This window comes from Oncorhynchus masou, chromosome 3 (assembly GCF_036934945.1).
Source record: "Oncorhynchus masou masou isolate Uvic2021 chromosome 3, UVic_Omas_1.1, whole genome shotgun sequence".
NCBI lineage: Eukaryota > Metazoa > Chordata > Actinopteri > Salmoniformes > Salmonidae > Oncorhynchus > Oncorhynchus masou.
Window position 1 is genome coordinate 36,646,924 of NC_088214.1, and position 13,819 is coordinate 36,660,742.

At 44.0% G+C, this 13,819-nt stretch overlaps 1 pseudogene; it reads left to right on the forward strand.

Annotated features, from left to right (window-relative positions):
- The first annotated feature begins 5,091 nt into the window (after positions 1–5,091).
- On the forward strand, positions 5,092–9,701 carry LOC135507204 (uncharacterized; annotated as a pseudogene).
- The last annotated feature ends 4,118 nt before the right edge of the window (positions 9,702–13,819 follow it).

Sequence of the window (13,819 nt, forward strand, 5' to 3'; positions counted from 1 at the left end):
CTCTGTCTGCCGAATTCTTTCTCTCTGCTCTTGTTTTCCTTAATAGGATGTCGGTGGGTGGAGCCGGGAGGGTCGTCAGTGAAATGGGACACACCTGGGCCCGGGTGTGTACCAGGATAAATACACCTCTTCCCCATTCATTGAGGATAACAGCTTCGCCACAGCAGATGAATCGGCTACAGATAGTCCAAAACATGACAATAAAAATGGCTTACAGACTACTAAGATACATCAGCAATCACTACGTTAACAGCATATCTGGACTGACATCAATCAACAATAGAGAGTCAATCATTGGCCAGAAGTTCATCAACAGAGCCACTCACAAACCATCACTGAAGGGAGCCGTGGGACAGACCAAATGAACCACAGATACACATGTCCATAATGCTGAAACTGACTTAGAAGAGAGGAAAGGAGAAGAAAAAAATATATATTAAAAAATTCTGGAAAAATAATAATAATTTAAAAAAATGATTTTTATTTTATTTGAAATACAATCAATTGTGTGTATATGAAAGTGTGTAGATATATGTGAATGCACTCCTTAGCGCGCCCACCCCTCTCCCCCTGCACAGTTGAGAGCTATAATTTTAATGATGTTTTTATTTTTTATTATTATTTAAAAATAAAAAAAATATATTTTTTTAAGTAAACACCACAAACATGTCGGGAAAAGAAAAAGGTGAAACTAATCTATGCCTGTTCTGATAAAAACCTTAGGGCATCTTGCCTCAGGGGATGCCTTGCTTGACCACACCCTCCTTCCTTGCTCCTGGCCTGCCCTGCCTCTTCCACCAATCCATTTGTTTCTTTTGGACAGAAAAGAGCAGAAGCTCTGAGCTGACCGATCAGGTCTGTTGTTTACTGAGTATTGAGGAGACTCTCTCCATGCAGACACAGATTTTGGTTGTGGCATTTTTGTGGCGTTTTTGTGGCTGTTTTTATTTGTTTGTGGTTGTTTGCGTTGGCACCTTTCAACACCCCTCATTATCACATTTATGCACTCAACCACTCACTTACTCTACTGATTACTGACTACACACACACCATTGTTAATAATATTTAGATTACTTTAGTTAAATAAATATATTTTGTTATTCCCTATCTCCATGTTGTCTCCTTGTTTGTTACGTGCTTTGAGCCGGTTCGTGACAGAAATAATATTAACATTTGTTGAGCCTCAAATAGAATTAGAATGTATAACAAAGTTTTAAAAAACTAATATTTAGATGTTAGCTAGGCCCGTTTTGTGGTTGGAATTATTGTTTGAGAATTTAGGCATGAGCTATCAACTTTTGACAGACTGGCTTCACAGAGTTTCTAAACTCATTACTAAACAACTGTACTATCTTCACTGGTTTCTTCTGGACAAACAAAAAACGTTCCCAAATGTGCATAATTGTGATTGGAGGATAGCTGTGAGGGTGATCAAATCCGGAACTAATCCTCTTTTCTCCTCAAGTTTATTAATGATAGAATGTTCATAACTGAAGATTGGCAGTAAAGCCAGTCTCTTAAGCACATGACATGGAGTACAGGGAGTGGATTAGCTAAAGCCTTTAATGCATAGAAAGTATTTGCATCATCAATAATCAGATTTAAAACCATGGTTATACCTATGCGATTAAATATTTGGTTGTTAATTGACTAACTGCAGTATAATCATGGTTTTGGATGACCTCATCTGATGCAGTAATGTGATGCCGTACTGTATCAACCAGGTTCTTGGGTAGGGCAGAGTCAATGGAGACCTGAACTAGGTCATGGATATGGAACACAACACATACAGGATTATCACACAAAATATATGTTATTATGATTAATCTAACAAGGATGTATGCTGTCGGGCTTGGATTGCCATTTACCACAAAACGCAGATCTCAAAATAAAATTACAATTACAATTTGAAGAAATGTTGACTCGACATACACTCCCTGGTGCATTTATTTGGACAGTGAAGCGAAAACATTTAATTTGGCTCTATACTACAGCGTTTTGGATTTGAGATCAATTGTTGTATGCGAGGCAACAGTACAGAAAGTCACCTTTTATTTTAGGTTTAGAAATGAAAGCACTTTATGCATCTAGTCCCCCAATTTAAACGAGTTACAGATGCACAAAGACCATACCCTCAAAACAAAAAGGTTACAATTTTTTTCATGGTAGCACCCACATTCATTTAGAAGTGTTCAGAAACATATGCTATTCTTATTTACAATAAAAGTGACTCCAAATTGACACAATCCATTATTGAACATTCCTTTCTACTGGGCACAATTGAATCTGAAACACAACCAAAACAATGTAGTCATTGTGTGCTAGGAATATGGGATCAAATACTAAGCTTGTTCCTAAATGTCATACACTATAAGTGAATTTGTCCAAATACTTACGACACCTTAAAATCAGGGGATTAGATCTTGTACATAAAGTGCTTTCATTTCTAAACGGTAAAAAAAGATATGAATGAAAATACCCTCAAATTAAAGGTGACAGTTGATCTCAAATCCAAAATGCTGGAATATACAGTGCATTCGGAAAGTATTCAGACCTCTTGACTTTTTCCACATTTTGTTATGTTACAGCCTTAATCTAAAATGTATTAAATTATATATTTTTCCTCATCAATCTGCACACAATACTCCATAATGACAAACCAAAAACAGATTTTTTGGAAATGTTTGCAAATGTCTTAAAAATAAAAAACAGAAATACCTTATTTACGTAAGTATTGAGACCCTTTGGGATGACACTCGAAATTGAGCTCAGTCGTCTCCAGGTCCTTATTGGCACGCTCCGACTGGCCGTTGGATTGAGGATGAAACCCGGGGGACAGGCTGGCCGAAGACTATGAGAGTGCAGAATGCCTTCAAGAACTGACACGAGAACTGAGGACCATGGTCAGAGACCATGAGCTGGGCTGTCTTCTTGGCAGAAGGTAGCTTGGGGAGGAGAATGAAATGGGCGGCTTTGGAAAACCTGTCCACCACAGTGACGATAGTGGTGTTGCCATCAGACAAAGGGAGACCAGTGACGAAGTCCAGGGATATATGTGACCAGGGAAGGGGAGGGACAGGAAAAGGTTGAAGGAGGCCAGCCTGAGCTTGCCGAGGAGTCTTGTTCTGAGGACAGACAGTGCAGGCGGCGAACGCAGAGACGTCAGGGACCATGGTGGGCCACCAAATGCGCTGTCGCACAAAGGCCAGGGTACGACGGGAGCCAGGGTGGCAGGCAAGCATGGCGGAATGAGCCCATTCCAGGACCGGGGAGCGGGTAGAATCTGTGACAAACGTTTGTTTAGCTGCCCTCCCTGCACCTCACGGACCTGGTTCTCTACTCCCCAGTCGAGGGTTGCCGCCAGGCATGAGGTGAGTAGGATTGTCTCTGGGAGTTGAGACACTTGGCAGTGCGGAGATATTCCAGGTTCTTGTGGTCCGTCCACACTATGAATGGAAGTTCCGCCCCCTCTAGCCAGTGTCTCTACTACACCAATACCTTCTTCCCCGCCATTAATTAGTGATTCCCCACATCATAATTTCTCTCAGGGGCGTTAAGACAATCGAAGAAGAAGGCACAGGGATGCAGCTTAATAAGGTCCAGGGCAGAATGCTGGGACAGGACAGACCCCACTCCGACATCCGACGCATCTACCTCCACCACAAACTGACGGAACAGGTCCAGATGGATCAATATGGAAGCTGTGGTGAAGCAGTTCTTAAGGTCCAGGAAAGTCCGGTCAGCAGCTGGAGGCCACGCGAACGGGACCTTGGGAGAGGTGAGTGCTGACGGGGGAAGCCAGGGTGCTGTAACCTCAGATAAAACAGTGATAGAAATTGGCAAATCCTAGGTAGCGTTGCAGCTGCACTCTGGACGTAGGCTGGGGCCAATCCACCACCACTCTCACCTTTCGGGGATCCATCTCCATATTCCCAGCAGCGATGATGTATCCAAGGAAGGAGATGGTGGAGCGATGGAATTCGCATTTTTCAGCTTTGACAAAAAGCTGGTTCTCCAGTAGACGCTGGTGGACCTGTCGGACGTAGAGCACGTGTTCTTGAGCCGAGCGGGGAAAGATGAGGATGTCGTCAAGGTAGACAAGCACGAGTCGGTTCAACATGTTCCGGAGAACGTCATTAACCAGGGCCTGGACACAGCAGGAACATTGGTCAGACCGAATGGCATCACCAGGTATTCATAGTGTCCGCTAGCAGTGTTGAAGGCTGTCTTCCACTCGTCACTTTCCCGTATACATACCAGGTGATAGGCGTTTCGCAGGTCCAACTTACAGAAGATAGTGGCCCCCTGGAGCGTCTCGAAAGCCGAGGCGATGAGTGGTAGTGGGTGCACGGGTGCCTCAATGTCATTAAGGCCCCGGTAGTTGATGCACGCGTGCAGGGTTTTGTCCTTCTCCACAAAGAAGAACATTGCGCTGGCGGGGGAGGCAGAAGGACGTATACCCACTGCAGCCAAGGAGTCCTCGATGTCTACATAGCCTTGGTCTCCAGAACCAACAGTGAATACAGCCCTCCCCGGGGTGGTGTAGTGCCCGGGAGAAGGTCGATCCCATGGTCATACGGTTGATGCGGAGGGAGTGAAGTCGCCTGTGCCTGCGCTGCAAACCTCCCGGAGGTCCTGGTATTCTGCAGTAACGGCAGAGAGCTCTAAAAGGCTTCTTCCGAGCCCACAGGAAGACGTCCCGGGGCAGACTGCGCTGACTTCAGGCAATGGCCATGGCAGAACGGGCTCCAGCCCATGATAGTACCAGCAGTCCAGTTGATAAGGGGATAGTGGCGCTGGAGCCAAGAAAACCCCAATACCCCCGATTGGGACCAGAATAGACCAGAATAGACCTCCTCTCCCTCTTATGTTCCCGTAGTCGAGATCGGTAGGCAGCTCCCGTCCTTAACCACCTCCGATAATCCATGAAGGAATGTGTCAAACAGGGATTCCGAGTTCCAGGCACTCCCGTCAGCCACCGAAACCTTTTTTTTTACCTCAGTCACAAACTCCTCCAGGCTGAAACACAAGGCAGATTATTGTTCCCACACTGCCATAGCCCAGGTGAGAACCCTCCTGGACGTTAGCGCTATGAGATATGCTATCTTCGAGCGGTCCGAGGGGAAGGACAAGGGCTGCATCTCGAAGATGAGGGAGCACTGGGAGAGAAATGCCCGACAGGTTCCTGACCCTCCAACGAAGCATTTTGTTGGAGGTAAGCAGGGTTCTCGGGAAGCGGAGCTTCTGACTTTGCAACTTGGCCAGATAGTGATGAACACGCACCCACCTGTTCCCGTTACAATACCATAACATCAATTTGTAGTTTGATTTGCTAACTCACATTTCGACCAAAACATATTTTCCTCTATTACAAATAGTTTTTAGATGTATCATTAGACTGTGAGAATAACTGATAACCATTTTAGTTTAAATATTTAGACTATAGACTACTCTTGCACAGCAGGTGGTGCTAGTAATGCCGATGATTAACAGTGATAACGCTGACTAGCATTTTTCCACTCATTAGATTTGTTACAGAACACTCTGAGGACTTTCAAAGTGATTTAGAAATTATATAAGTTAAGGGCTAAAAATTAAAACAACCACTCAATGTAGTATGACAACTGTGAAACTAATAACAGGAAGGAGGTCTCCCCACCCAGGGAGGGGAGAAACCCTTAGGCTTGTAGTAGATTAGGAAACATGTTGCAGAATATGATAAGCAATGACCATTTGGAGAAGACTTGTACATAGCATGTGTTTATTGAGTTAATGCCAAATAATAGAAGGGGACATTTAACATGTGTGTGTGTGTGTGTTTCAAAGTAGATTAGAGAAATATTGACAATTATAGGATGGAACATGTCTGTGTGGATTTGCAGGAAACAATTTGGTCTGTTACTCTGACATTATAGACTAGACTGTGCTCTGAGAAGAAAAGTAAGTCAGGCACTGGGAAACCACAGAGGTGTCCTGTTTTGAGCTCGACTTGTCAGTTGCAGACATGTAGATAGAGGAACCCGGTTAGACAGAAGGAGCTATTGAAGTTAAACATTGTGACAGAGTTAGATGAGAGGAGGGGAATTTATAAAGTGTATGTCATAAACAAATGTGTAAGGTATAAAAGACTATGTGCATTGTATGATATTCAGAGCTCTCGTGAATAAAGAATCTGACTCTTGAAAGCTTGGTCTCCGTCTGCTTCATTTAAACCAGAACCTTACAAACTCTGGGTTGCAGACTGAGTAGATGAATTAAAGTTCAGTTTAAGAACATTGAGAACATAATTCTCTTAACACATAGTCAACTATCGACTGGACAGCCAGTTATCTAGACAGGCCTGCGTTTGAGCTGTTGAAGTGAAATAGGTACAATGGAGGACAGAAGCCTTCCTCGTATTGTGGTCATGACACTGTCTGTGCTGATCTACATTTCTGCTTTGGCAATAAATGCCATGGCAGGAGCTGGAAAGGGTGAGTGAGTTTATCATGTAACTTTGAACTCAGTGTGTAATAAAGTGCTATCATATGCTGCAACTATCTATGTGATGGCTTCTTCTAGTAAATGTTTGGGCAAGAAACCAAAGATGTTGGGCAATGATACCAATGTCATTATTCTTTTAATATGGTAATATTAAGTTATTACTTTGGAAGTAGAGGCACAAATGTAAAAGCAGAAGTCCCCCCAGCATGACATAAACATAGGGAGGAAGTGTCACGAATCCCGCTTCCTGAGTCTGTGTTTGCCTGTGTTTCTGTCCTGGAGTGTGTTTCCGGTGTCTTGGAACGCACCCTGTCTGGTTGCCGGGCGAATTAGCTTGTTGGGAGATCGATGTTCACCCGCACCTGTATCCCATTAGTAATCTGCACACCTGTTCTGATCATCACCTCTTCCCTTCAAAAGCTCTGACCTGACATCCATTCCCTGCCAGATTGTTAGCCATGAACAGTATGTCGTGCCATAGTATCAGCCTCAAGTTGGATAGAATTTGTTTTTGTTACGTATTGCTTGCCTTAAACTTACCTCCGTTTGTTCTGTCTTCAGTTACTCACCTGGATCATTTACCCCATTCCCGCCTGGTCGTCGGCGAATTCCGCTACCCTATTGGATCCACCTATTTACTCCCATCAACTCACCACCGCTGCCCGCTACGCCACCTGGATATATCTACCCATTCACTTCTTCCTACTCTCCTTGTCCTGGTCTGCTTCTGGGTTCGATTTTGAAAGAACGTGACAGGAAGTCCTGTGCTTCAGAAAACATAACTTACTGACACAGAAATTTCTACTGTAGTTTTGCATCTGTTACAATGCACTTGTTTTGCTACACTTTCTCTCGTAGGCCCATTCCATTGGAGTACAGGGGACATCTCCAAGAAGTATGAGACTGACATAATTCCGGCCGTATGGACCTTCTCCATCTGGGGGCTTATCTACACCTGGCTGGCCCTCATGGTCATGTATATCATCTCCTTGATCTACAGAGGGTATGGACACACAACTATTGGCCTGCCTATATCAGATAATCCAACCATGCAGCCATCCATCTGCCTACTATTGTACTGTCATCTATTCTATTACATATTTTAAGCCACCGACAATGAAGTGCAGTAATTAATTTATTAGAAATAAAAATTGTATTATTATGTAGGTATTGAAACAGTTTTGATGTTGGTAGCTACATTAGAATGTGTGTTCTTCTGACACCAACGTTTTTCTTCTATTGCTCAGGAGCTGGACCCTCTGTGCTACTGTGCGGTTTCTACCTGTCCTGGATAGTTAACATGACCTGGCTTCTCCTATGGGATCAAGAGTGCATAAGTATTTTAACACCTAAACCAATGAGATCCAATGTCTTTATCAGCCATGGGTGAATCATGTACTGTTCCTGTTTCCTGACTAACCTGATTTAAATGGATGGGTGGATGCAAAATGGCAGCATGTCTCCACTTACTGTAACCGTACAACACGGCCCACACTGTGGGCTTCTGCCAGTCCATATGGAACATTGAGACAAGTTGAACCACATAGGCCTAGCATTTCCCCCAACTCCTTTGCTTTACAATGTTACTACTTAAGGTACAACATAATACCCATTGATATTCATCATGCTATGATAACTACCAGACATGTAGATTGTCAGCTCAAAACACAGAGGTAACGATCAAATAGAGTTTTTTTTTTTTTTTTTTTTTACTGTTCCTGACAGGCAGGTGACTGCTGCATTGATTGTAATGGTGACCATTGATGTCACCAACTACTCCGTGGGCTTCTTCTCCTGCATTGGGCTGAGTGTTTACATGGGCTGAGTGTTTACGGACCCTGCCTCAGCCAGGACCACCCCAGGGACCTCTGGTGCATTCGGTTGCCGGTGAGTTTAATTTGAGGGTTAATCGAGTTGTTCGATAATCTCACGCCAGCATCATGATTGTAGCCTGGTCACAGATCTGCTTAAGCCAACTCCAGTCAGCGTATTGTTTTTCATAGGATTCATACACGCCATTTAATTGAATGGCAAAATGTATATTGAGAGGAGTTGGCTAAATCACATTCAGATCTGGAGCCTGGCCATTCTAGTGCTTTTTACTTTACAGTAATTATATTGTGCTGTGTTTTCCCTAGTTATTTTAGGTAACCCACTTTCAGTTCCTCTATCCTTCATTTGTCCTCTTATGAGGAATCCCACAATTCTACAGTCATACTACAGGTATAATTTTCTTAACTCTTAGGTGCAAAATAGCATTGCACTGTACAGCACGTGGACAACCATTGCCACTTTGATCAACTTCACTCTGTTGTTGGACCTCTGGAGTGGCAAGGAGCACTGCAGCCACCGTGTCTCTCTGCATCCTACTGGTGGAGGTGATCGGATGGTAAGCTCAGTTTAACAAAGTCTGCCTTATGAGAATCAGGCTCATCACTTTTTTTAAATTACAGTTTTGGGCATATGATCCAATCTCACGTACTTTAGGCATATCTTTCATTTGTTCATTATGCAGATGTTACTAAATTGGACCACTCAGCACATTTGTGCACACAGCCACATACTCTCAATATAATTGTAATGTGTTTTCATTGTAGATTTGGTATTGAGAACTTCCTGCTGGATCAACAGGTGAAGTACATCCTGACTATTTACCCTGTGGTGATCATTGCTCTGGTTGGAAACGTGCCCAAGCACTACGGCCCTGCAGCACCAAGCACTAACACTATCTTCATGGGTGAGTAGTCGTCATCTCTCAGACTAAAGATCTATTACCAAGTGCAAATCCAATGACACCTGGTATACTCAGTGTTTTTTTTATTTTTTTATTAACCTTTATTTAACCAGGCAAGTCAGTTAAGAACAAATTCTTATTTTCAATGACGGCCTGGGAACAGTGGGTTAACTGCCTGTTCAGGGGCAGAACGACAGATTTGTACCTTGTTGGCTCGGGGGTTTGAACTCGCAACCTTCTGGTTACTAGTCCAACGCTCTAACCACTAGGCTACCCTGCCGCCCCAATCGTGTAAACGTAAATGATGTCTAATAATTCACTCTGTCTTCTGTCACTTCCAGTTGTGCCCTTGGTGATTTCCTGTGTGCTCCTGGTGGTGCGAGTCTCCCTGGTGATAAGGAGAACCAGGAACCAGACCCTTCACCCGGAGGCTCTTACCTCACACAGCAGCCTGTCCAAGAAGCAGAGGAAGATACTCATGTAGACAACTGGTACACACTTACTGACTTTATTGTCCCCATGGGGAAATTTTGTTGTAGTGTCATATACACGTTTAAAGTGGCATTTAAATACAAAACAAAATTGACAATACAACTTTCATAAGTTACATACCAATAAAACATTTAAAAAAATAAATAAAATAATAATAATAAAGACTAGCCTGCTGGCCTTACTGAGTCGATAGTAGCCAGAGCTATTTAGGAGGGATATCACACCTGGCAAATTATTGTCTGGTTCTGTTTTTCCTGCTGAGGGGTGCCCTACACCTGCGCCCAGAGGGGAGTATTTCAAAGTTCGGGAACAGGGGGTGGCTTGGGTCTAAAATGATTTTGTGAGCCTTGTGGTGGGCCCTGACCTTAAAGATCTCATCCATGCCTGTCTGTTTGACTCCAACTTGCTTGCTGTGGTGATAATCCTTCTCAGCATATTTCTCTGGCTGACAGTGGCATTGCCAAACCAACAAACAATACAAAAAGTTAAAATACTCTCAACGAAAGATTGGTAAAACAGAGTCAGTATAGATCTGTCTTGTCTTTTTTATTTAATTTTTACCCCTTTTTCTCCCCAATTTCGTGGTATCCAATTGTTGTAGTAGCTACTATCTTGTCTCATCGCTACAACTCCTGTCCGGGCTCGGGAGAGATGAAGGTTGAAAGTCATGCGTCCTCTGATACACAACCCAACCAGCTGCACTGCTTCTTAACACAGCGCACATCCAACCTGGAAGCCAGCCACCACCACAGGAGTCGCTGGTGCGCGATGAGACAAGGACATCCCTACTGACCAAGCCCTCCCTAACCTGGACGACGCTAGGCCAATTGTGCATCGCCCCACGGGCCTCCCGGTCGCAGCCGGTTACGACAGAGCATGGAACCCAGAGTCTCTGATGGCACAGCAGTACAGTGCCCTTAACCACTGCGCCACCCGGGAGGCCTCCGCGATTTGTCTTATCACCGGAATGTCAAAGCCCAATTGCCTATGACATACAGTGGGGCAAAAAAGTGTTTAGTCAGCCACCAATTGTGCAAGTTCTCCCACTTTAAAAAGATGAGAGGCCTGTAATTTTCATCATAGGTACACTTCAACTATGACAGCCAAAATTAGAAAAACAAATCCAGAAAATCACCTTGTAGGATTTTTAATGAATTTATTTGCAAATTATGGTGGAAAATAAGTATTTGGCGTCCCGCACCGGAGCCGCCACCAAGGCTAGATGTCCACCCGGACCCCCCCCCCCCTGTCTATTGTTGTCTCTGATTGGGGATCATATTTAGGCAGCCTTTTCCCACTTTTTTTTGTGGGATCTTGCTTTTTATGTAGCTGCCTGTGAGCAGCCCAGAACGTCACGCGTTTCGGTTTCTTCTATATTGTTTTTGGTGAGTTTCATATTTATTAATCATGTGGAACTAAGTACACTGCGCCTTGGTCCATTCAGACGATTGTGTCAATAGTCTAGTGTGCTGTATTTATAATGACATGTTCACTTGTGAAAATCTATTAGTCTAGACACTGATATTTTATTTATTCAACCTGGTAAGTTGACTGAACACATTCTAATTTACAGAAATGACCTTGGGAATAGTTACCAGAGAGAAGAATGAACCAATTGAAAGCTGGGGATGATTAAGTGCCCATGGGGGTATGAGGGTGTCACGTGTGATCCCTCTCCGGCCACTAGGTCACCAGGCTGCTCATTATGGCGCACACCTGTCACCATAATGCGCACCTGCGTGTCATCAAACTCACCTGGACTCCATCACTTCCCTGATTACCTTCCCTATATATGGCACTCCCTTTGGTTCCTTCCCCAAGCGTTATTGTTTCTAAGTTATGTCTGTGCGTTGTTCGTGTGTTCTTGGTTTGTATTATGTTTCGTTTATTTATTAAAACACTCACTCCTTGAACTTGCTTCCCGACTCTCAGCGCACATTGTTACAGAATGATGCCTCACCTAAGGGAAGCATCAGGGAGTGTTATTATATATATTTTTTTATTTTTTTGTGGGAGTGACATTGGGTCTGGGAGCCCCTACAGCCTCTCATGCCTCAGACAGATCGCCAGGCTCCCCTGCTTCCACCGGCTCATCAGGCTCTCATGCGTCAGCAGGATGGACAGGCTCCCCTGTCTCAGCTGGTCAGGATCCCACGCATCAGCAGGGGTGACCGGTTCGCTCCTGATCCTCAGGATCATCCCTTTGGTTGGCGTCCTGCGGCTGGAGCCAACCGCGTCGGGGAGGGGGCACTGTCAAGTGTGCTCCTCTCCGGCCTCTAGGTCACCAGGCTGCTGGTTATGGTTCATTCCTCTCCCTGGTAAAACTCACCTGGACGCAATCACTTCCTTGATTACCTTCCCTATACAGCTGAAGTCGGAAGTTTTCATACACCTTAGCCAAAAAACTCAGTTTTTCACAATTCCTGACATTTAATCCTATTATAAATTCCCTGTCTTAGGTCAGTTAGGATCACCACTTTATTTTAAGAATGTGAAACGTCTGAATAACAGTAGAGTGATTTATTTCAGCTTTTATTTCTTTCATCACATTCTCAGTGGGTCAGAAGTTTACATATGTAACGGATGTGAAACGGCTAGCTTAGTTAGCGGTGCGCGCTAAATAGCGTTTCAATCAGTGACGTCACTTGCTCTGAGACCTTGAAGTAGTAGTTCCCCTTGCTCTGCAAGGGCCGCGGCCTTTGTGGAGCGATGGCTAACGATGCTTCGTGGGTGACTGTTGTTGATGTGTGCAGAGGGTCCCTGGTTTGTGCCCGGGTATGGGCGAGGGACGGTCTAAAGTTATACTGTTACACATACACTCAATTAGTATTTGGTAGCATTGCCTTTAAATTGTTTAACTTGGGTCAAACGTTTCAGATAGCCTTCCACAAGTTTCCCACAATAAGTTGGGTGAATTTTGGCCCATTCCTCGTGACAGAGCTGGTGTATCTCAGTCAAGTTTGTAGAACTCCTTGCTCACGCATGCTTTTTCAGTTCTGCCCACACATTTTCTATAGGATTGAGGTCAGGCATTTGTGATGGCCAGTCCTATACCTTGATTTTGTTGTCCTTAAGCCATTTTGCCACAACTTTAGAAGTATGGTTGGGGCCGTTGTCCATTTGGAAGACCCATTTGCGACCAAGCTTTAACTTCCTGATTGTCTTGATGTTGCTTCAATATATTCCCCATTTTCCTACCTCATGAAGCCATCTATTTTGTGAATTGCACCAGTCCCTCCTGCAGCAAAGCACCCCAACAACATGATGCTGCCACCCCCATGCTTCACGGTTGGGATGGTGTTCTTCGGCTTGCAAGCCTCCCCCTTTTACCTCCAAACATAACAACTGTCATTATGGCCAAACAGTTCTATTTCTGTTTCATCAGACCAGAGGATATTTCTCCAAAAAGTACGAACTTTGTCCCCATGTGCAGTTGCAAACCATAGTCTGGCTTTTTAATGGCAGTTGTGGAGCAGTGGCTTCTTCCTTGCTGAGCGGCCTTTCAGGTTATGTTGATGTTTTACTGTGGATATAGATACTTTTGTACCTGTTTCCTCCAGCATCTTCACAAGGTCCTTTGCTGTTCTGGGATTGATTTGCACTTTTCGCATAAAAGCATGCTCATCTTTAGGGGACAGAACACATCTTCTTCCTGAGCGGTGTGACAGCTGCGTGGTACCTCCAGGTGTTTTGAAATTGCTCCCAAGGATGAAACAGACTTATGGAGGTTACAATTTTTTTTCTGAGGTCTTGGCTGATTTCTTTAGATTTTTCCCATGATGTCAAGCAAAGAGGCACTGAGTTTAAAGGTAGGCCTTGAAAGACATCCACAGGTACACCTCCAATTGATTTGTGTAGGTAAACTTCTGACCCACTGGAATTGTGATATAGTGAAATAATCTGTCTGTCAACAATTGTTGGCAAAATGACTTGTCATGCACAAAGTAGATGTCCTAACCAAAACTATAGTTTGTTTACAAGAAATTTGTGGAGTGGTTGAAAACGAGTTTTACTGACTCCAACCTAAGTGTATGTAAACTTCCGACTTCAACTATATATGTCACTCCCTTTGGTTCCTTCCCCAGGCGTTATTGTTTCTGTGCGTTCGTA